Raw genomic sequence first — 23968 nt, forward strand, 5'->3', positions numbered from 1 at the left:
TGTGTGTGTGTGTGTGTGTGTGTGTGTGTGTGTGTGCAGCTTTACTCAGGCTCACACGCAACAGTGAGTGCGAAACGAAATCGAGGAAACGCCGAGAATAACGTTCTCTGGACGGGATACGAACGTGACAATAGACCCCTCACTGAGCCAGGGAATAAGACTAATACTGTCCGCTGCACTAAAGCCTCCAGTCAGTCGCACGGGTGGACGGGTGACCTCAGCCTTGCGCTTCCTATCTCGCATTCGCTGATGAAATTTCTCGGATCTTCAGGATTGCGCTGTGACGGGACGCCGGATTGGAAGGAACGAAGAGAGAAAGGGTGAAGGGAGAAACGCGAGGGGAAGGAAAGAGGGAGGCTGAAAAATGCGAGAAAAAAAATATATAGGCGAGGGAAACCTGAAGGGAAATGGCGAGATGAGGAGATTGAGGGAGAGATAGGACCAGGCCGGGGATGTGCGTCGGAAAAGTTGGAGCATAGCATTACCAGCGACACCAAAACAGGATGAGATGACAGCAGAGTAAACACTGACTACGGACTACATCAGCCAGAGACGAGGCGAGCGTGCCATAGCGAAGCAAACAATAACACTCTCCAGTTACTGATGCTGGAAAGCTTATATAAATCAAGGAATAGAGAGCAGAATAGAGTACAGAAAACCGCTACGAAAACGCCGTTGACTCGTGGAAACTGCAGAAGTCCTGACTGCGATTGGACAACAGGGCATCGTGGAAATCAATTAACTACTTAAATAAAGACAAAACACCGACTATTAAACTTCATACGAATACCGGGAAGTCTTCATATAAGAAAGAGAGTTAGGCAGAGAGATACCATATCCCCTAAACTGCTCGCTTTGAGGATGTTTTCAAAAAGTTCCACTAGGCAAATATAGGAATAAACATGAAACCCATACCTTCGTTGTGCCTGAAGAGAAGGCTTGTTTACAATCAGTGCGTTCTCCTCGTCATGGCATCTGGATCGGAGACGAGAACATTCACCGAATCTCTGGAAAGGAAATTGACAAATGAGCAAAGAGATCAATGCTGGAAATCACAATAATGGACAAAAAGATGAGAATGAAAATAGAACAGACAGAAGTAAAATAATAAATCCAATTAAGATCACCAAATGTCAGTGCTCAGGACATATATGTAGGAAACACGAAAATGGACAGAAAGAGTGACAGGCTGGGAAATAACTGTCATAAAAAGCCGCAAGGGAAGACAGACTCAGCAGATGGTGTGACGAAATTAATATGTTTACGTAACGCTTGCTTCGAAAATGGACACGGGAGGCACTAAACAGAACCTAATTGAAACGCCTGTGAGACCTGTCCTACTACTACTACTACTACTACTACTACTACTACTACTACTATCTCCACCACCACTACTACTTCTATTACTACCACTGATGATAATAATAAGACAAGCGAGGCCATCAGTTACGAGAGAGGGTGGGTAACCAAGGGGAAAAGGGAGAGAAGGGGGAAGTCTGTGGGAAGTTGAGGTGGTAGCAGGTGGGGTGAGGCGGAGAAGGAGGATATTAGGGTATGAGCAAAGGGGGGAGAAGGATAATGAAGGAAAAGGAGAGTGAGACGGTGAGGCGCGTAATTGCGAGTAAGTGCAAGAACTGGCCTGGAAAACGGAGGAGAGGAGGACGGAGAAGAAAAACGGTGGACGGGAGAGAGAGAGAGAGAGAGAGAGAGAGAGAGAGAGAGAGAGAGAGAGAGAGAGAGAGAGAGAGAGAGAGAGAGAGAGAGAGAGAGAGAGAGAGAGAGAGAGAGAGAGAGAGAGAGAGAGAGAGAGAGAGAGAGAGAGAGAGAGAGAGAGAGAGAGAGAGAGAGAGAGAGAGAGAAATACAGATAGAGAGAGAGATTGAAAGTGTGTGGAAAAACGGTAGACAGGAGAGAAAGATGTAGACAAACAATCAGGGAGAGAGAAATACAGATAGGCGGTGGCTGAGTGGTTAGCGTGCTGGGCTCACATTCACCACGCCATGGACAACGTCGGTTCGAATTCCCACGCTACCACCTGGGATTTTTCAGTCACCGCCGAGTGGCCTAAGACTACCCACATGCCGTCCAGAAGACCACCCATCAACCCGAACTCTAGAAGAAACCGTCCAGTGAATCAAGAATGAGTTCTGGGAGGCAACATGAGCCAAGCGTATCTGGCGCCACTATAAAAAAAAATTGCCTGAAGAAAGCCTACCTGCGCTATAGGCGGGGATAAAAAAAAAATAGAGGAAGAAAGAGATTGAAAGTGTGCGTGTGTCTGTGTGAGTGTGTGTGTGTGTCTGCCTCAATCTTTCCCCATGACCCTTTCTCTTCAGACGCGCCGCAGACACCATTAATCTCAGGTTTATGTGCTGTTACCACACACTCTCGGAAGCTTTATTGGGCTTCTGAGAGCACGGCGGGGCGGGGTAGGGCGAGAGGATGAACGAGGAGGCAGCAGCAGCGACTAAGCCAAAAAATGAACCATGTCAACCGTTAATTATATAGCCCTGATCGTTTTGTAAGAGTCTGCCCTGAGGATTTGGTGTGTGTGATCGTTTTGTAGAAGAGTACACAGATTCTTTTTTTTTGGGGGAGGGAGGCTGGGGAGATCGATTTCATCCGGTAAGTTGTTGTTTTTGTTTCTCTTGTTTGTGATCGTTGTATAAGATTTGGTGTCTAATCTCTGTGTAAAATAGAGAAGTACACATTCTTTTTTTTTAGTGGGGGGGGGAGGCGGAGGGGGATCGATTTATCATCCGGTAAGTTGTTTTTTTGTTTCTCTTCTTTGTGATCGTTGTATAAGATTTGGTGTCTAATCTTTGTGTAAAATAGAAAAGTACACGGATTCTTTCTTTACTTATTTTTTTTTTTTTGGGGGGGGGGAGGCGGGGGGAGATCGATTTTTCATCCGGTAAATTGTTTTTTTGTTTCTGTTCTTTGTGATCGTTGTATAAGATTTGGTGTCTAATCTTTGTGTAAAATAGAAAAGTACACGGATTCTTTTTTTTTTTTTTTTTGGTGGGGGAGGCGGGGAGATCGATTTTCATCAGGTAAATTGTTTTTGTTTCTCTTCTTTGTGATCGTTGTATAAGATTTGGTGTCTAATCTTTGTGTAAAATAGAAAAGTACACGGATTCTTTTCTTTTTTTGAGGGGGTGAGGCGGAGGGAGATCGATTTCTCATCCGGTAAGTTGTTAGTGTGTTTCTCTTGTTTGTGATCATTGTATAAGATAAAATAGTAGCAGTTTTTTTTCTATATTTCCCCGTCGATTTCTCAGCCGGAAAGTTGCTATCTGACCACGTTTTTAACACCTCTCAGCCTCACTGTTTTTCTTCTTGTTTGGTTCACCTAACGTTAATCATACCGCCCTGATCACTTTGCTGGAGTCTGCCCTGGGGATTCGGTGTTTGTGATCCTAGTATAAAATTTAAAAGTAGTTGGATTGTTTTGTTTTGTTTTGTTTTGTTTTGCCGTCGATTTCTTTCTCATCCTGTAAGTTGTTTGTGTTTCTCTTATTTGTGATCGTTGTATAAAACAGAAAAGTAGCCGGATTTTTTTTTCTATAAATTTCTCATCCGCTAAGCTGCTATCTGACCACGTTTTTTAGATTTCCCAACATGCCTATTTCTTTTCTTCTTCTATAGTTTACCCTGCACAAGATTCGCAATGAGCAACATCACGAATAACCAAACGAACTCCAACTACTCTGCCTATGTTCGTTCTGTGCCCAACTACAACGCGTGAAGCTGAGATTGATGCTTTAATAACTGAGGCTCAAACGTCAAGTCTGTAAATGGACATTAAACTTCTCATTACCCTGTTCAAGGCCAGCGAAAGCCAACAGTGCCGTGGAAATGTCAACAGTACCATGGAAATACATAAACAGTGCCATGATGTAGAGGCCTGATAATCTACCTGGAGACAGAGGAAAGCCTTAACACACACACACACACACACACACACACACACACACACACACACACACACACACACACACACACACACACACATTATTCTCAAACTAAATTTCCCACCCTCCTCAAGGTCGTCGAACAAAAAGTGAAAATGTCGCAGCCGCCACGGACACACCTCAACCCCCTGCCTCGCTCACGCCTTACTGTCATCAAGCCTCGTATGTCATCAAGGCTCATAAGACCGAGACGGCGGAAGCGAAAAAGTATGTGGCCAATATAAGGAGAAAGACCCGATGGAGGTGGAGGTGGTGGTGGTGGAGAATGGATTGAGGGGAGAGAAAGAGGAAGAGTAGAGGGAAGGAGATGGAGGTGTAGGAGCAGGAGAGGGTAGTAGGAGGGAAGGAGGAGGAAGAATAGGAAGAGGAAATTGAAAAGAAGAAGGATGAGTAACGTCTTCCCCGACAGACTGTAACGTATCACAACGAAATGTTCCTCTTGTGCTTTGGTTGTGCTCATAAGCCTTCCCCTGACTGGCTGGATTTCCGTCTGACTCTCATGGTGCTTGTCTGACAATCACAAATACACTCGTACTACTTGTTTTTATATTATTTGTCTCACCTCAAGTTTCAGACAAGGCAGACAGTTCAAGAAGGGGAGAGTGGAAGAAATAATATCGGGGTGTATGCATTGTCAATCAGGGAAGTGGATAGTGGTTCTACGTGGGGTTAGGTTCACAGGAGCTGCCTTGTACACCGGCCTCTTGCAGACTCATTATGGTTTTATGTTCTTATAGAAGCCTCTGAGTAATGTAAACGTGGCTGGATATGTCCGTAGACTTTACCGCGTCCCTACAAAGTTAACGCTCCGTCCGTAGAACACTGTCTTGTAACCATGGAAAAGTTAACGACACTCTGGTGAAAATCTTGCTGAAAATCTATCTTTCTGCTGAATAAGTCAGGCACTAAATATGGCAGGAGATCCACCGAGACTTTCATTCCGTTTATCAGAATTTGTAGCGTAGGCTCAAGAAAACTACTAGAAACTGCGTAGCGATCTGCAACGTTGTATTTCCAAGGAGAGTAGATGCACGATAGACGCTTTTTTGTTTCCATTTATTTTTGCCCTTTAGTTACGTCCTTCACTGTAAAAAATAAAATGTATAAAAAATAGTTTTTTTTTTTTTTTTTTTTTACGTTGTTGCCTATTGTGCCGGTAGGCATCTTCCCGGTGGGGCCTGATGGTCGGCCCAAGGCTTCTTCCAGGTGGGGCCTGATGGTCGGCCCAGCCCGTTCTGGCGCAGGCGAGTGTTTATAGTGGCGCCATCTTGCATTGGCTCATGCTGCCCCCGGGAACTCGTTCTTGATTCCCTTGGACGGCTTCCTCTAGAGTCCGGGTTGATGGGTGGTCTTCAGGACAGCATGTGGGTAGTTTTAAGCCACTCGGCGGTGACTGAAAAATCCGAGTGGTAGCGTGAGGATTCGAACCCGCGTCGTCCATCACGCGGCGAATGTTGGTCCAGTACGCTACCAGCTCGGCCACCGCCTACCCTAGATATGGATGTATGGATAAAGAGCCCCCTTTTTTTTTGTTATTACAGTAAATGAAGCAGCTCAAGGGCAAAACAAAAAAATAAGTGAGGAACAAATGCCCGCTAATCACTGCTCATATAGAAGAGTGTATAGCTGTATGTTTTATGAATATGAGGCTTGTATGGAGCAACAACAACAACAAAAAAATACAAATACAAAAAAAATCGTTGGAATTACAGAGTCCTTTTTGGATGCATTATGTTTTATGAATATGAGACTTTATACGGAGCAGGAAAAAAAATAACTGGCATAAAAACAACGAAAATACAAATACAAAAATTTTCGTTGGAGTTACAGAGAGTCCTTTTTGGAGGCATTATGTTTTATGAATATGAGACAATACGGAGCAGGAAAAAAAATGGCATAAAAACAACGAAAATACCAGCAAAGACAAATATTATAGATCTTTTTTGAGGAATGCTGACAAGTTTCTCATCTTATGCGCAAACACAAATATGGTCGGAGCACAGAACATCGAAATACAGGAAGGGAACCCAAGTGTAAGTCTATATGGGAAAAAGGAGGAGGGGACGTTGATACTCACACGAAAAGTAAGGCATGTGATCGAGGTAGTGGCAGTGGAGGCTTTGGACTGGGTGAGAAAAATGACGGCGTGTATGATGGGCGAGGGATGGGAACGCAAGGGAGAGCAGGTGATGGACGCAGCTGGCTGGTTGGCTGGTTTAGACATAAGGATCGCGTCCCCACTTCATCCGCGAAGCAATGTTTGAGTTACATCTATCAATCTGGTGGGCCATCACTCATTCCTTCTGTCGCTCACTCTCTTTCTCTTGCTCCCTTTTACTCTTTCCATATCAAACACTTCAGTCACTCAGTCTCTCTCTTCTTTCTCTCTCTCTCTCTCTCTCTCTCTATGCCAACCACTTCAGTCAGTCAGTCAGTCTCTCTTCCTCTCTCTTTCTCTCTCTTTTACTCTTCCTATCTATCAATCTATCTACCTCACAGACACGTACACACACACACACACACACACACACACACACACACACTATCACCTCCCACGTACAAATATACATCAAAGGAACACACGAAATACCTCAGTTAGTGACATTAGCCGACAGCACCGCAGACAGGCCAGGCAATCACCACCTCCAATCACCAAATCACCAATCGTAATGTTCACGTCACCGACACACTTACGCTTCTTCGATTCACGTCTCGCCTCGCCCCATGTCAATCAACTCCCGCCCTCTCGCCTTTTATCGCCAGGTGAAATATTCCGAGTTACAAGGAGAGGGAAAGGACTGGAAGCTGCATGAGTGACCTGGGAGTAAAAGGTCCCCCGCCCCCCCGGCTGTAAATGTTTACCTTCGCTCCCCGGCATAAAAGTGAATGTTTTCTCCTTGTTTTCCAGGGATTTTCTGATACGTGTCATTCAGTCGTTGCCCTGCACCTTTTCCAATACACGCCCTGCCAGTTTTCTCTTAGTCCCACGCACTCTTGTTGTTTCATTTGTTTCCATGGCCGATTGGTTGCATGGTAAACTTGTGTAATATTTCTTGTTTCCTTTTATATATCGAAATTGACTTCTTATAGAGGTGTGTGGACTGGCAGATCTTTTTTGAGGAGTGCTGACTATATAGTGTTTTGTCTTCCATGTGCAATACCAAACAGTCCAGTTCAGCAAAAGTCAGAAACGTTTTCATCTGAATTGCGTAAAGACAAAATCAGAAACGAAAAAGATTACCAGACAGACAGACAGGCCGACAGAGAGACAGGAAGATAGACAGACATACAGGCACGCAGGCAGGCAGGCAGGAAACACACACACAGGAAAGAAAAATTGAGGAAAGGATGAAAACGCGAAGTATGAGAATGTCAATAAAGGACAAATCACAACAAACAAGAAGGAAGAAAAAGAAAGAACGAAAGAAAGAAAGAGAAAGAAAGACGCAGAAAGAAAGAAAGAATTTAATAAAGAAAGCCAGACAGAGAAAGGAAGAAATAGAAAAGAGAGGAAAAAGAAGAAAAATGTGAAAGTATGAAAGAGAGAAAACACGGAAGGGAAGGAAACACGAGAAAACAAAAGGAAAAATACTCAAAAGAAAAGCAGAAGAGCAAAGAACAACAGTGGTCAGTTCATCCCCTTCCTGACAGATTACTAAGGAGCGGACCGGACGAGAGTGGCGGAAGGAAGGATCTGAGGGAGGACAACGAAAAAAAGAAAACTTGCATACAGAAGGGATGAAGAATGTGCCGCAGAGGGGAGCCGAAGGAAGCGCCTCACCAGTAAAAGAACATCACATTGCTTCGCCTAAGAAAAAGGATCCTGAACCTCTTACTCCCCTCCGCGCCGCTGTCATCCGTTCATAGTCTTGGAAGGGGAACGAAGGATATGGGAAGCTAAAAAGAATAAAGGAAAAGCGATCTAAGACGTCATGGCGGTTCTGAAAGTGTAGGAATGGATTGTCTGCTACCGTTGACATCAGAAGAAAGGGAGTAGTAGTAGTAGTAGTAGTAGTAGTAGTAGTAGTAGTAGTAGTAGTAGTAGTAGTTGTTGTTGTTGTTGTTGTTGTTGTTGTTGTTGTTGGTGGTGGTGGTGGTGGTGGTGGCGGTAGTTATACTGTTGTTGTTATTATTGTTTTTTGTAGCGGTAATGGAGGTGGTGGTGGTGGTGGTGGTGGTAGGAGTAGTACATGTTGTTATTGTTGTTGCTGCGATGATAATAGTGGTGGGGGGGGGGGGGAGGAGGGGTCGTTACTGTTATGCTGATGGTGGTGGTGGTGGTGGTGGTGGTTGGTGTTGTTATCGCTGCTGTATATGTCTCTGTTGTGGTGAAGGTCCAGGGCATTCATTAGTGCGTTGTAAATCACCGAGACTATTTTCTGCCCGCCGAGAACTTAACCAAACATTATATAAAGGGCATCAAAGGCTATAGCGTGGACTACTACTCAAATATAAATTTTTCAGAGCAATTTTTATCAGCGAACGCTATGAGCTTATCAAATATTAAAATAAACACAGTTACGAACGTGTTATATTATTTGAATGTTTGTTTGCATAGTCTAGACTTTCCGTATAAAATATTAACGTTTCTCTTTACGCCTGTTTTGTGACTTCCTCGTTGGTAAGTTGTCCCTAGTAAAAAATAAAAAGATTTGTCCTTAGCGGTAATGACAATACAAATCCAGGAAAATAGTGTCCCTTAAACAATCATTACTTTCATTGTCTAGTTTGCTCTCTTCTTCGGGAAACTTATGTCTACTCAAAGGAATATTTTAACTGCAAAACTATCGAGGTTACGTGAAAAAAAAAAGATTTGTCCCTAGTGGTAAAAGCAATACAAATCCAGGAAAATAGTATCCCATAAACAATTATCTTCCATAGCCTTTTTCTTCTCTCTCTCTCTCTCTCTCTCTCATTAGGGAAAAAAATCTCTGCAAAAAGGAAAATATTAATGGCAAATCTATCGAGGTTACGTGAAAAATAAAAAAAAGAAGATTTGTCCTCAGTGGTAAAAGCAATACCAATTCAGGAAAAAAATATACCCCATACACAATCATTAGTTTCATAGTCTGTTTTCCTCTCTTCTTCGGGGAAACTTATATCTGCTCAAAGGAAAATATTAATGGCAAAACTATCGAGGTTACGTGAAAAAAAAAGATTTATCCTCAGAATAAAAAAGCAATACAAATCCAGGAAAAAATACCCCTTACACAATCATTATTTTCATAGTCTGCTTTCCTCTCTTCTTCGGGAAACTTATACCTGCTCAAAGAAGAATATTAATTACGAAACTACCAATGTTACGTAATTATGACTGCAGGGAATAGAGATAAATGTTGCCTGCCAAATTATGTCTGCTGAAAGGCAGGTTCGTTTCAGGCCCGTGCTACAAGACTCCTAGCCGTGTGTGGGAAATGGAAGTGGAAATGGAGTGGACTCAGAAGGAGGAAGGACAGGCGCAGAATTGGGAGGGAGAAGACAAGGAGAAACTGGAGGAGGAGGAGGAGGAAAATGAGGAGGCACAAAAGGAGGAGAAGGAAGAGCCAGGATATGAAGAAGTCAGGTGATACGGAATTAGGAAGTGAAATACAGTTGCTACTTTTCACGAGCTAACGAGAGAGGATGAAACGAATGAGAGGATGCAAATACAGAAGCGACTAGGTAACACCATAAGCAAAAACTAGAGAGAGATATATAGCGCAACAGGCACTGATGTATAGCGGCAGTAGGAGGGCTGACTGATGAAGACCCGAGGACGAATTGATAAGAGAAAGAAAAGTAAACGAAGGGGAGATGAAAATTGAAGTGTGAATAATGGAAGGGTGCGGGATAAAAAGAAGACGGAACGAATGAAAGACTGAAGGACCTCTCTCTCTCTCTCTCTCTCTCTCTCTCTCTCTCTCTCTCTCTCTCTCTCTCTCTCTCTCTCTCTCTCTCTCTCTCTCTCTCTCTCTCTCTCTCTCTCTCTCTCTCTCTCTCTCTCTCTCTCTCACACACACCAAAAAACACATAATACTAAGATAAATATGAATATGTAGATAGAAAAATACAAAAAATGACTCAAATTCAGTAAATTGCAACTAAATACACACACACACACACACACACACACACACACACACACACACACACACACACACACACACACACACACACACACAAACAAACAAAATACAAATATAAATATGAATATGCAGATAAAAAATACAAAAATGACTCAAATTCAGTAAAATGCAACTAAATAAACACACACACACACACACACACACACACACACACACACACACACACACACACACACACACACACACACACACACACACACACACACACACACACACACCTCAACACTCCCAGACGCCACAAAAATCCCACGATGAGGAAGAATCTTATCGCCCACACATATCATACGTCATACAAGCTCGTTCCCCCCAAAACATGCTCCAGAAATGAATACGCCACACTAGAAAACCCTCGCCCCTCGAACCAACAAAAACACCACCTTTTTCAACGCTATACTCCCCTTCCCTCGACCCTCCACCTTCGACCCTCCCTCCACCTTCCCTTCATTTCTCCACGCCATCAAAAAAAACGAGGCATCCATAAGCGTGCGCATATTTCCACACATTTCTAGCTATTCATTGCAAAAGTGCGTGAGCCGTTTGTATTTGCGTCGCTTCTGCAGCACTGTTGGAAATTATATGAGGGTCAGAAGCGTCCATTACCTCGTGTGCAGCGGCAATGAGAGTTAAAGTGTCGTTGATGATGGTGATGGTGACGGCGGTGATGTTGTTAGGAATGATGTTGTTATTATTGTTGGTGGTGGTGGAGGTGGAGGGTGACGGTAACTCAGGTGGTGGTGGCAGCAATGACGGATCTCATTCTTACCAACTGTCTTGATGCTTTTTTTTGGTTTGTTTTTTGTTTTTTTACAGCAGAGGAGACAGTTCAAGGGCGTAAAAAAAAAAGAAAACAATAATGAAAAAATAAGCCCGCTACTTACTGCTCCTGAATTGCTTACGTAGAAGTGTTTGTTTGTTTTTATGTCTCGCCCATGGCACCGTTAGGCTTGCTTGGTAGGCCCGTTGTGGCGCAGGCAAGCGTTTATAGAAGCGCCATCTTGCTTGGTTCATGCTGCCCCCGGAACTGATTTTTTAACCTCTTTTCTTTAACGAGAATCTAGAGTTAGGGTTAATAGTTGGGGTTCAGGACAGCACGTGGGTAGTCTTAGGCCACTCAGCGGTGACTGAAAAATTGCTAGCTTGTATACAGCGGCGGGCGGGACTCGAATCTGCATTCTCCTTCGACCACCGTCTCTTAGTTGAGCTTGTGGTGTGGTAGTGATGGTAATGACGGAGGGACATGTATCAATGTAACTCAAATGTTAAGATGTAAGACTCAGACAAACACAGACAGACAAAATTAAAAAGATGCTTACACAGAACGAGACACAGAAGAGGAAAGAGGTCATGCAATGTGAGGGATAATGATGAACCAGATTGCGACGAAAAGAAGAGGAGTTTTTTTTTTGTGTGTGTGGGGGGAGAGAGAAAGGTTGGGTAGGGTGGTAGGCCTTGTAGGGGTAAGGGTGAGGGGGTTGGTGGGCCGGGTAGGGGGATGGGTTAGAGGGTTGGTAGATCTGTGAGGGGGAAGGGCAGCACGTTCCCCTAATGGAATGGCTGGCTTGATGCACGTGATGACACACTAATGACAGGGGCATCCTAACTTTGTGGCTTACTGTGAAATTTGGTCTCTCTCTCTCTCTCTCTCTCTCTCTCTCTCTCTCTCTCTCTCTCTCTCTCTCTCTCTCTCTCTCTCTCTCTCTCTCTCTCTCTCTCTCTCTCTCTCTTGTGTGTGTGTGTGTGTGTGTGTGTGTGTGTGTGTGTGTGTGTGTGTGTGTGTGTGTGTGTGTGTGTGTGTGTGTGTGTGTGTGTGTGTGTGTGCAGCTTTACTCATGCTCACACGCAAAGGGGGGAGAAGGATAATGAAGGAAAAGGAGAGTGAGAGAGAGAGAGAGAGAGAGAGAGAGAGAGAGAGAGAGAGAGAGAGAGAGAGAGAGAGAGAGAGAGAGAGAGAGAGAGAGAGAGAGAGAGAGAGAGAGAGAGAGAGAGAGAGAGAGAGAGAGAGAGAGAGAGAGAGAGAGAGAGAGAGAGAGAGAGAGAGAGAGAGAGAGAGAGAAATACAGATAGAGAGAGAGATTGAAAGTGTGTGGAAAAACGGTAGACAGGAGAGAAAGATGTAGACAAACAATCAGGGAGAGAGAAATACAGATAGGCGGTGGCTGAGTGGTTAGCGTGCTGGGCTCACATTCACCACGCCATGGACAACGTCGGTTCGAATTCCCACGCTACCACCTGGGATTTTTCAGTCACCGCCGAGTGGCCTAAGACTACCCACATGCCGTCCAGAAGACCACCCATCAACCCGAACTCTAGAAGAAACCGTCCAGTGAATCAAGAATGAGTTCTGGGAGGCAACATGAGCCAAGCGTATCTGGCGCCACTATAAAAAAAAATTGCCTGAAGAAAGCCTACCTGCGCTATAGGCGGGGATAAAAAAAAAATAGAGGAAGAAAGAGATTGAAAGTGTGCGTGTGTCTGTGTGAGTGTGTGTCTGTGTGTGTCTGCCTCAATCTTTCCCCCATGACCCTTTCTCTTCAGACGCGCCGCAGACACCATTAATCTCAGGTTTATGTGCTGTTACCACACACTCTCGGAAGCTTTATTGGGCTTCTGAGAGCACGGCGGGGCGGGGTAGGGCGAGAGGATGAACGAGGAGGCAGCAGCAGCGACTAAGCCAAAAAATGAACCATGTCAACCGTTAATTATATAGCCCTGATCGTTTTGTAAGAGTCTGCCCTGAGGATTTGGTGTGTGTGATCGTTGTGTAGAATAGAAGAGTACACAGATTCTTTTTTTTTTGGGGGGGGGGGGGAGGGAGGCGGGGGGAGATCGATTTCTCATCCGGTAAGTTGTTGTTTTTGTTTCTCTTGTTTGTGATCGTTGTATAAGATTTGGTGTCTAATCTCTGTGTAAAATAGAGAAGTACACATTCTTTTTTTAGTGGGGGAGGCGGGCGATCGATTTATCATCCGGTAAGTTGTTTTTTTGTTTCTCTTCTTTGTGATCGTTGTATAAGATTTGGTGTCTAATCTTTGTGTAAAATAGAAAAGTACACGGATTCTTTCTTTACTTATTTTTTTTTTTGGGGGGGGGGAGGCGGGGGGAGATCGATTTTTCATCCGGTAAATTGTTTTTTTGTTTCTGTTCTTTGTGATCGTTGTATAAGATTTGGTGTCTAATCTTTGTGTAAAATAGAAAAGTACACGGATTCTTTTTTTTTTTTTTTGGGGGGGGGGAGGCGGGGGGAGATCGATTTTTCATCAGGTAAATTGTTTTTTTGTTTCTGTTCTTTGTGATCGTTGTATAAGATTTGGTGTCTAATCTTTGTGTAAAATAGAAAAGTACACGGATTCTTTTTTTTTTTTTTTGGTAGGGGGGGGGGGCGGGGGAGATCGATTTCTCATCCGGTAAGTTGTTAGTGTGTTTCTCTTGTTTGTGATCATTGTATAAGATAAAATAGTAGCAGTTTTTTTTTCTATATTTGCCCGTCGATTTCTCAGCCGGAAAGTTGCTATCTGACCACGTTTTTAACACCTCTCAGCCTCACTGTTTTTCTTCTTGTTTGGTTCACCTAACGTTAATCATACCGCCCTGATCACTTTGCTGGAGTCTGCCCTGGGGATTCGGTGTTTGTGATCCTAGTATAAAATTTAAAAGTAGTTGGATTGTTTTGTTTTGTTTTGTTTTGTTTTGCCGTCGATTTCTTTCTCATCCTGTAAGTTGTTTGTGTTTCTCTTATTTGTGATCGTTGTATAAAACAGAAAAGTAGCCGGATTTTTTTTTCTATAAATTTCTCATCCGCTAAGCTGCTATCTGACCACGTTTTTTAGATTTCCCAACATGCCTATTTCTTTTCTTCTTCTATAGTTTACCCTGCACAAGATTCGCAATGAGCAACATCACGAATAACCAAACGAACTCCAACTACTCTGCCTATGTTCGTTCTGTGCCCAACTACAACGCGTGAAGCTGAGATTGATGCTTTAATAACTGAGGCTCAAACGTCAAGTCTGTAAATGGACATTAAACTTCTCATTACCCTGTTCAAGGCCAGCGAAAGCCAACAGTGCCGTGGAAATGTCAACAGTACCATGGAAATACATAAACAGTGCCATGATGTAGAGGCCTGATAATCTACCTGGAGACAGAGGAAAGCCTTAACACACACACACACACACACACACACACACACACACACACACACACACACACACACACACACACACACATTATTCTCAAACTAAATTTCCCACCCTCCTCAAGGTCGTCGAACAAAAAGTGAAAATGTCGCAGCCGCCACGGACACACCTCAACCCCCTGCCTCGCTCACGCCTTACTGTCATCAAGCCTCGTATGTCATCAAGGCTCATAAGACCGAGACGGCGGAAGCGAAAAAGTATGTGGCCAATATAAGGAGAAAGACCCGATGGAGGTGGAGGTGGTGGTGGTGGAGAATGGATTGAGGGGAGAGAAAGAGGAAGAGTAGAGGGAAGGAGATGGAGGTGTAGGAGCAGGAGAGGGTAGTAGGAGGGGAAGGAGGAGGAAGAATAGGAAGAGGAAATTGAAAAGAAGAAGGATGAGTAACGTCTTCCCCGACAGACTGTAACGTATCACAACGAAATGTTCCTCTTGTGCTTTGGTTGTGCTCATAAGCCTTCCCCTGACTGGCTGGATTTCCGTCTGACTCTCATGGTGCTTGTCTGACAATCACAAATACACTCGTACTACTTGTTTTTATATTATTTGTCTCACCTCAAGTTTCAGACAAGGCAGACAGTTCAAGAAGGGGAGAGTGGAAGAAATAATATCGGGGTGTATGCATTGTCAATCAGGGAAGTGGATAGTGGTTCTACGTGGGGTTAGGTTCACAGGAGCTGCCTTGTACACCGGCCTCTTGCAGACTCATTATGGTTTTATGTTCTTATAGAAGCCTCTGAGTAATGTAAACGTGGCTGGATATGTCCGTAGACTTTACCGCGTCCCTACAAAGTTAACGCTCCGTCCGTAGAACACTGTCTTGTAACCATGGAAAAGTTAACGACACTCTGGTGAAAATCTTGCTGAAAATCTATCTTTCTGCTGAATAAGTCAGGCACTAAATATGGCAGGAGATCCACCGAGACTTTCATTCCGTTTATCAGAATTTGTAGCGTAGGCTCAAGAAAACTACTAGAAACTGCGTAGCGATCTGCAACGTTGTATTTCCAAGTATATTATATGCACGATTTACGCTTTTTTGTTTCCATTTATTTTTGCCCTTTAGTTACGTCCTTCACTGTAAAAAATAAAATGTATAAAAAATAGTTTTTTTTTTTTTTTTTTTTTTTTTTTACGTTGTTGCCTATTGTGCCGGTAGGCATCTTCCCGGTGGGGCCTGATGGTCGGCCCAAGGCTTCTTCCAGGTGGGGCCTGATGGTCGGCCCAGCCCGTTCTGGCGCAGGCGAGTGTTTATAGTGGCGCCATCTTGCATTGGCTCATGCTGCCCCCCGGAACTCGTTCTTGATTCCCTTGGACGGCTTCCTCTAGAGTCCGGGTTGATGGGTGGTCTTCAGGACAGCATGTGGGTAGTTTTAAGCCACTCGGCGGTGACTGAAAAATCCGAGTGGTAGCGTGAGGATTCGAACCCGCGTCGTCCATCACGCGGCGAATGTTGGTCCAGTACGCTACCAGCTCGGCCACCGCCTACCCTAGATATGGATGTATGGATAAAGAGCCCCTTTTTTTTTTGTTATTACAGTAAATGAAGCAGCTCAAGGGCAAAACAAAAAAATAAGTGAGGAACAAATGCCCGCTAATCACTGCTCATATAGAAGAGTGTATAGCTGTATGTTTTATGAATATGAGGCTTGTATGGAGCAACAACAACAACAAAAAAATACAAATACAAAAAAAATCGTTGGAATTACAGAGTCCTTTTTGGATGCATTATGTTTTATGAATATGAGACTTTATACGGAGCAGGAAAAAAAATAACTGGCATAAAAACAACGAAAATACAAATACAAAAATTTTCGTTGGAGTTACAGAGTCCTTTTTGGATGCATTATGTTTTATGAATATGAGACAATACGGAGCAGGAAAAAAAATGGCATAAAAACAACGAAAATACCAGCAAAGACAAATATTATAGATCTTTTTGAGGAATGCTGACAAGTTTCTCATCTTATGCGCAAACACAAATATGGTCGGAGCACAGAACATCGAAATACAGGAAGGGAACCCAAGTGTAAGTCTATATGGGAAAAAGGAGGAGGGGACGTTGATACTCACACGAAAAGTAAGGCATGTGATCGAGGTAGTGGCAGTGGAGGCTTTGGACTGGGTGAGAAAAATGACGGCGTGTATGATGGGCGAGGGATGGGAACGCGGGGCGGGAGAGCAGGTGAAGGACGCAGCTGGCTGGTTGGCTGGTTTAGACATAAGGATCGCGTCCCCACTTCATCCGCGAAGCAATGTTTGAGTTACATCTATCAATCTGGCGGGCCATCACTCATTCCTTCTGTCGCTCACTCTCTTTCTCTTGCTCCCTTTTACTCTTTCCATATCAAACACTTCAGTCACTCAGTCTCTCTCTTCTTTCTCTCTTTCTCTCTCTCTTTTACTCTGTCTCTCTCTCTATGCCAACCACTTCAGTCAGTCAGTCAGTCTCTCTTCCTCTCTCTTTCTCTCTCTTTTACTCTTCCTATCTATCAATCTATCTACCTCACAGACACGTACACACACACACACACACACACACACACACACACACACACTATCACCTCCCACGTACAAATATACACCAAAGGAACACACGAAATACCTCAGTTAGTGACATTAGCCGACAGCACCGCAGACAGGCCAGGCAATCACCACCTCCAATCACCAGATCACCAATCGTAATGTTCACGTCACCGACACACTTACGCTTCTTCGATTCACGTCTCGCCTCGCCCCACGTCAATCAACTCCCGCCCTCTCGCCTTTTATCGCCAGGTGAAATATTCCGAGTTACAAGGAGAGGGAAAGGACTGGAAGCTGCATGAGTGACCTGGGAGTAAGATGTCCCCCCCCCCCCGGCTGTAAATGTTTACCTTCGCTCCCAGGCATAAAAGTGAATGTTTTCTCCTTGTTTTCCTGGGATTTTCTGATACGTGTCATTCAGTCGTTGCCCTGCACCTTTTCCAATACACGCCCTGCCAGTTTTCTCTTAGTCCCACGCACTCTTGTTGTTTCATTTGTTTCCATGGCCGATTGGTTGCATGGTAAACTTGTGTAATATTTCTTGTTTCCTTTTATATATCGAAATTGACTTCTTATAGAGGTGTGTGGACTGGCAGATCTTTTTTGAGGAGTGCTGACTATATAGTGTTTTGTCTTCCATGTGCAATACCAAACAGTCCAGTTCAGCAAAAGTCAGAAACGTTTTCATCTGAATTGCGTAAAGACAAAATCAGAAACGAAAAAGATTACCAGACAGACAGACAGGCCGACAGAGAGACAGGAAGATAGACAGACATACAGGCACGCAGGCAGGCAGGCAGGAAACACACACAGGAAAGAAAAATTGAGGAAAGGATGAAAACGCAAAGTATGAGAATGTCAATAAAGGACAAATCACAACAAACAAGAAGGAAGAAAAAGAAAGAACGAAAGAAAGAAAGAGAGAAAGAAAGACGCAGAAAGAAAGAAAGAATTTAATAAAGAAAGCCAGACAGAGTAAGGAAGTAATAGAAAAGAGAGGAAAAAGAAGAAAAAATGTGAAAGTATGAAAGAGAGAAAACACGGAAGGGAAGGAAACACGAGAAAACAAAAGGAAAAATACTCAAAAGAAAAGCAGAAGAGCAAAGAACAACAGTGGTCAGTTCATCCCCTTCCTGACAGATTACTAAGGAGCGGACCGGACGAGAGTGGCGGAAGGAAGGATCTGAGAGAGGACAACGAAAAGAAAACTTGCATACAGAAGGGATGAAGAATGTGCCGCAGAGGGGAGCCGAAGGAAGCGCCTCACCAGTAAAAGAACATCACATTGCTTCGCCTAAGAAAAAGGATCCTGAACCTCTTACTCCCCTCCGCGCCGCTGTCATCCGTTCATAGTCTTGGAAGGGGAACGAAGGATATGGGAAGCTAAAAAGAATAAAGGAAAAGCGATCTAAGACGTCATGGCGGTTCTGAAAGTGTAGGAATGGATTGTCTGCTACCGTTGACATCAGAAGAAAGGGAGTAGTAGTAGTAGTAGTAGTAGTAGTAGTAGTAGTAGTAGTAGTAGTAGTAGTAGTAGTAGTAGTTGTTGTTGTTGTTGTTGTTGTTGTTGTTGGTGGTGGTGGTGGTGGTGGTGGCGGTAGTTATACTGTTGTTGTTATTATTGTTTTTTGTAGCGGTAATGGAGGTGGTGGTGGTGGTGGTGGTGGTAGGAGTAGTACATGTGGTTGTTGTTATTGTTGTTGCTGCGATGATAATAGTGGTGGGGGGGGGGGAGGAGGGGTTGTTACTGTTATGCTGGTGGTGGTGGTGGTGGTGGTGGTGGTTGGTGTTGTTATCGCTGCTGTATATGTCTCTGTTGTGGTGAAGGTCCAGGGCATTCATTAGTGCGTTGTAAATCACCGAGACTATTTTCTGCCCGCCGAGAACTTAACCAAACATTATATAAAGGGCATCAAAGGCTATAGCGTGGACTACTACTCATATATAAATTTTTCAGAGCAATTTTTATCAGCGAACGCTATGAGCTTATCAAATATTAAAATAAACACAGTTACGAACGTGTTATATTATTTGAATGTTTGTTTGCATAGTCTAGACTTTCCGTATAAAATATTAACGTTTCTCTTTACGCCTGTTTTGTGACTTCCTCGTTGGTAAGTTGTCCCTAGTAAAAAAATAAAAAGATTTGTCCTTAGCGGTAATGACAATACAAATCCAGGAAAATAGTGTCCCTTAAACAATCATTACTTTCATTGTCTAGTTTGCTCTCTCTTCTTCGGGAAACTTATGTCTACTCAAAGGAATATTTTAACTGCAAAACTATCGAGGTTACGTGAAAAAAAAAAGATTTGTCCCTAGTGGGAAAAGCAATACAAATCCAGGAAAATAATATCCCATAAACAATTATCTTCCATAGCCTTTTTCTTCTCTCTCTCTCTCTCTCTCTCTCTCTCCTTCGGGAAACAAATGTCTGCTCAAAGGAAAATATTAATGGCAAATCTATCGAGGTTACGTGAAAAATAAAAAAAGAAGATTTGTCCTCAGTGGTAAAAGCAATACCAATTCAGGAAAAAAATATACCCCATACACAATCATTAGTTTCATAGTCTGTTTTCCTCTCTTCTTCGGGAAACTTATATCTGCTCAAAGGAAAATATTAATGGGAAAACTATCGAGGTTACGTGAAAAAAAAAAGATTTATCCTCAGAATAAAAAAGCAATACAAATCCAGGAAAAAATACCCCTTACACAATCATTATTTTCATAGTCTGCTTTCCTCTCTTCTTCGGGAAACTTATACCTGCTCAAAGAAGAATATTAATTACGAAACTACCAATGTTACGTAATTATGACTGCAGGGAATAGAGATAAATGTTTCCTGCCAAATTATGTCTGCTGAAAGGAAAATATTAATTGCAAAACTACCAATGTTACGTAATTATGACTGCAGGGAATAGAGATAAATGTTTCCTGCCAAATTATGTCTGCTGGAAGGAAAATATTAATTGCAAAACTACCAATGTTACGTAATTATGACTGCAGGGAATAGAGATAAATGTTTCCTGCCAAATTATGTCTGCTGGAAGGAAAATATTAGTTGCAAAACTACCAATGTTACGTAATTATGACTGCAGGGAATAGAGAGAAAAGTTTCCTTCCAAATTAGTCATCCGTCAGACCACTCAGCGGGGGTTGGTAACCGCCGCGCCTCCCCCACGAAAAGGGTTCTCCCCCTCTGACCCGCGGCAACACACCCTCATCAGTGACCGTGCCAGCACCAGCGAGTTTGTACATTTTTCACTCCACACTTTTTGCATATATAATAATCGGCATACATATATTGCAAAAAAAAAAAAAGATCATAGCAAATAGTAAATAGAAAAAAACATGATCCGAGGACAAATGAATAGGGAGAAAACACTGGAAAAGCTGAGATATATAAGTAAGTGAGTGGAGATACAAATAATTCTCTGATAAGAACACACGCATCCAAACTTAGGATGGATACAAAGCAGCTAAAGAAACAAAAATAAATACAGAGAAGAGGAAAAATAAATGATAAAATGAATGTCTCCAAAATACCTTCATATACAAATAATTCTCTAATAAAAACACACGTATCCAAATTTGGGATGAATACAAAAGAGATAAAGAAACAAAAATAAATACAGAAAAGAGGAAAAATAAATGATAAAATGAATGTCTCCAAAATACCTTCAAATACAAATAACTCTTTAATAAAAACACACGTATCCAAATTTGGGATGAATACAAAAGAGATAAAGAAACAAAAATAAATACAGAAAAGAGGAAAAATAAATTATAAAATGAATGTCTCCAAAATACCTTCAAATATGAATATGTAAACGCGGCAAAGTCGAAGAATAAACAAGTCACTGGACCGAGATTAACGTCATTCTCCTTTTGTATCAACTCTCCACCGTCCCTTCCTCCTCCCCTTCCTTCCATCCTTCCATCCTCCTCCCCTCCCTCCAGCGTACATCCCCCCCTTCCTTCCTCCCCTCTCCCAGCCCATCCACACTCTCCCTCCCCTTCATCCAGTCCCTCCAAATCTCCCTTACCTCCATTCACCGTCCCTCCACCCCTCCCTCCCTTCCATCGTCCCTCCATCTCTCCCTTACCTCCATCCACCGTCCCTCCACCCTTCCCTCCCCTTCGACGCCGACACACACACACACACACACACACACACACACACACACACACACACAGCCACCCATACCCCCCCCCCCCCACACACACACACACTCACGGCTGTTATATAGCTTCACTTCCCTGTTCCGTGACCCGCGACGCTTGCAAACAGTAATCCTAAAAAACACTGCTTACGGCCCTGCCTCTTAAGTGCCTCTCCGGTGCTTGCAGAGAGACAAACAGACACAGAGATTTAGATAGATAGAAAGACAGTAAGAGTATAATACGTTGACAAGACAGACACAGGAAAAGACAGGACATACATGAACACAGAAGAGGGCAGAGACAGACAAACAGACATACAAGCAGAAAATGACAGGACAGAAAATGACGTAGACAGAAAAAAGAAGACAGAGAAAGACAAAAGGAGAGACAAACACACAGCAAAAGGACAAACACAGAAACAAAGAAAGACAAAAAAAGAAAAACTACAAACACGAAAAACCCACCCCAAAAAAAAAAAAAAAGAACCGAGCCAAAAACAAACGAGTAGCGGGCTTTTTTATATTATTGTTTCCTTTTTGTGCCCTTGAGCTGTCTCCCTTTGTTGTAAAAAAAAAACCGGACAGACAGAGAACCAAACGAAAAGACAACCAAGAAACGCAGACACAAAATGACACACACACACAGAAAGACACGGAAAGGACACATACGAGAACCCAGAAGTAAAACAAAAGACGCTGTAAAGATAAGAGGTCGTAACTTTAACAACTCGGGTCGTAGTCTCGCCGTGAATTAAGGAGGGAGCATCGGGGATCATGTTTCTTAATGGTCCCTCTAAGCGAGAAAAATGAGAAAAAAATCATCACTCCCACAAATCATTTCATAATATATATCAGAGCATTTGTGATCAGTTTATGTATTATCTATTTTGGGGGTTTATATCTTGGCACAAATTTGGCCCGTCGCTGCTACACGGTAAAGCCACAAATTTGGTCCGTCGCTGCTACCGGGTTAAGGAGGGAGCAGCTGCCGCGTCGCCCAGTCCGTCAAAGTAAGGCACTCGAGGGGCCACTAGGATTACGGGCACGAGGCGAGACTGAGGGTGAGGCAAGGAGCGAAACACGAGCCTCTGGAAATGGAAATGACACTAGCGGAGACGAGAAAAGATGGAGGAGGTGGTGGGGGAGTGGGGGTTGTGGGTGTGGGTGTGGGGGGTTGTTGGGGTGTGGGGGGTGAAGACGGCAAGAGAAGAGAGAGGTGAGTTTAGTAGACAAAATCTGTATCGGTTTTATATACGGGAAGTGACTTTTTTGAGGACACGAAAAAATTAGAAAAGGATACATAGAAATAACGTTATGTGAACCTTGCAAAAAAAACAAAAAAACAAGAGAGAGAGAGAGAGAGAGAGAGAGAGAGAGAGAGAGAGAGAGAGAGAGAGAGAGAGAGAGAGAGAGAGAGAGAGAGAGAGAGAGAGAGAGAGAGAGAGAGAGAGAGAGAGAGAGAGAGAGAGAGAGAGAGAGAGAGAGAACGGCAAGGTGTGATGTCAAATGTAAGAGACAAATGGCAAAAAAAAAGAGAACAGGTGAAGAGAAGATTAAGGAAACATAGAAACATGAAAGATCAGGCAACATAAAACCCGTTGACTTATAAGGAATTTGTCGGTTTAGTAATTTTATCTATCAGCCAAGTACTTAAGTGACTTGTGTAACTAAATAGTGCACTTTATGCCCATACTTACAAGAATGCTTACTTAACTCCTGCCACGATTAAGTAACGGTTAATATATTGTTTTCAAAGGATCTGATCGTTTTCACACTACATTCTACCGCAGGGAACTTGTTGCAGTGGCGGATGACTCGACTCGATAAAGAAAAATCCAAATGTTTGTCATCCATCACCTCGTCATAAATCTACATGCAGTTGTAGCTCTTGCCAGGGTAATAACGTTAATCAGTTTGAGACGTTCTTCCTACAACAGCTGGCTTTTTTATAGCGGATTTTTTAGCGGGCTTTTTATAGCGGGTTTTTATAGCGGGCTTTTTATAGCGGGCTTTTTATAGCGGGCTTTATATAACGGGCTTTTTATTAGCGAGCTTATTTTATTATTGTTTTTTGTACCCTTCACCCGTATCCTTTGATGTAAAAAAACTTATCAAGAATCGTGTCATATTAGCGGCGTGTTACTGAATTATCTCAAGCAATTCAATGTCCTTCCCACGCACAAGCCCACACGAACCCCCCTCCCTCCTCCCCTACGCAACCCTTCCCTTCCCTTTACCCCAACCCACACATAACCTCACCCCCCCAACACACAACTCCGCTCTCACTCCAACACACAACCTCCCCACACCCCCCCACACAACCCCCAACCCCCCCGCCGACAACCCCGTCCCACCTCCATTTCCTCTCTATAGAAAGTGACGGGGAGGAAATGGAAGCAGATGAGTTGGAGGAGGAGGAGGAAGAGAAGGCAGAGGAGAAGGGGAAGGAGAAGGAGAGGAAGAAAGAAGAGGAAGATGAGATGTTGGAGAAGGAAGAGGAATGGATAAGAAGAAAAATATGAAAGAAAACAAGGAGAAGGAAGAGAAGGCAGAGGAGAAGGGGAAGGAGGAGGAGAAGAACAAAGAAGATGAAGATGACATGTTGCAGGAAAAGAAAGAGGAAATGGATTACAAGAAAACTATAAAGGAAAACAAGGAGGAGGAAGAGAAGGCAGAGAAGGAGTTGGAAGAATAAAAGGTGACCGGAAGCACAGACGTTGTAAATGCTAACAGAGCGAGGCGGGGGCGTGTTGATGCAAGCTTCGACGGTAGAAAAAATAACGCGCAAAAATAAGAGGGGAGAAAAAAAAAAAATCCAAGAGTTATACAAGACCACACCTCACGGCAAAAAGATAAACACATTCACGCAAGACGAAAACAAAAAGGGGAAAAAAAACAGCGAAGACAAAAAAAAGGTAAAGAAAGAACTCGAGGGGAAAATAAGCGGAAGGAGAAGGAAGGAAGGAAGGGAGGGGGAAGCAATGCGCGA

General features: G+C 43.3%; 1 long non-coding RNA gene across 1 annotated transcript in view; it reads right to left on the reverse strand.

Annotated features, from left to right (window-relative positions):
* Positions 1–907: 907 nt before the first annotated feature.
* LOC126994115 (uncharacterized) overlaps positions 908–23968 on the reverse strand; it is a 59165-nt gene continuing 36104 nt past the window's right edge. The window contains exon 3 of the long non-coding RNA XR_007748808.1: positions 908–1007. This is a non-coding gene — a long non-coding RNA (uncharacterized LOC126994115). The remainder of the gene's footprint in view (positions 1008–23968) is intronic.

This window comes from Eriocheir sinensis, unplaced genomic scaffold, assembly GCF_024679095.1.
Source record: "Eriocheir sinensis breed Jianghai 21 unplaced genomic scaffold, ASM2467909v1 Scaffold722, whole genome shotgun sequence".
Taxonomy (NCBI): domain Eukaryota; kingdom Metazoa; phylum Arthropoda; class Malacostraca; order Decapoda; family Varunidae; genus Eriocheir; species Eriocheir sinensis.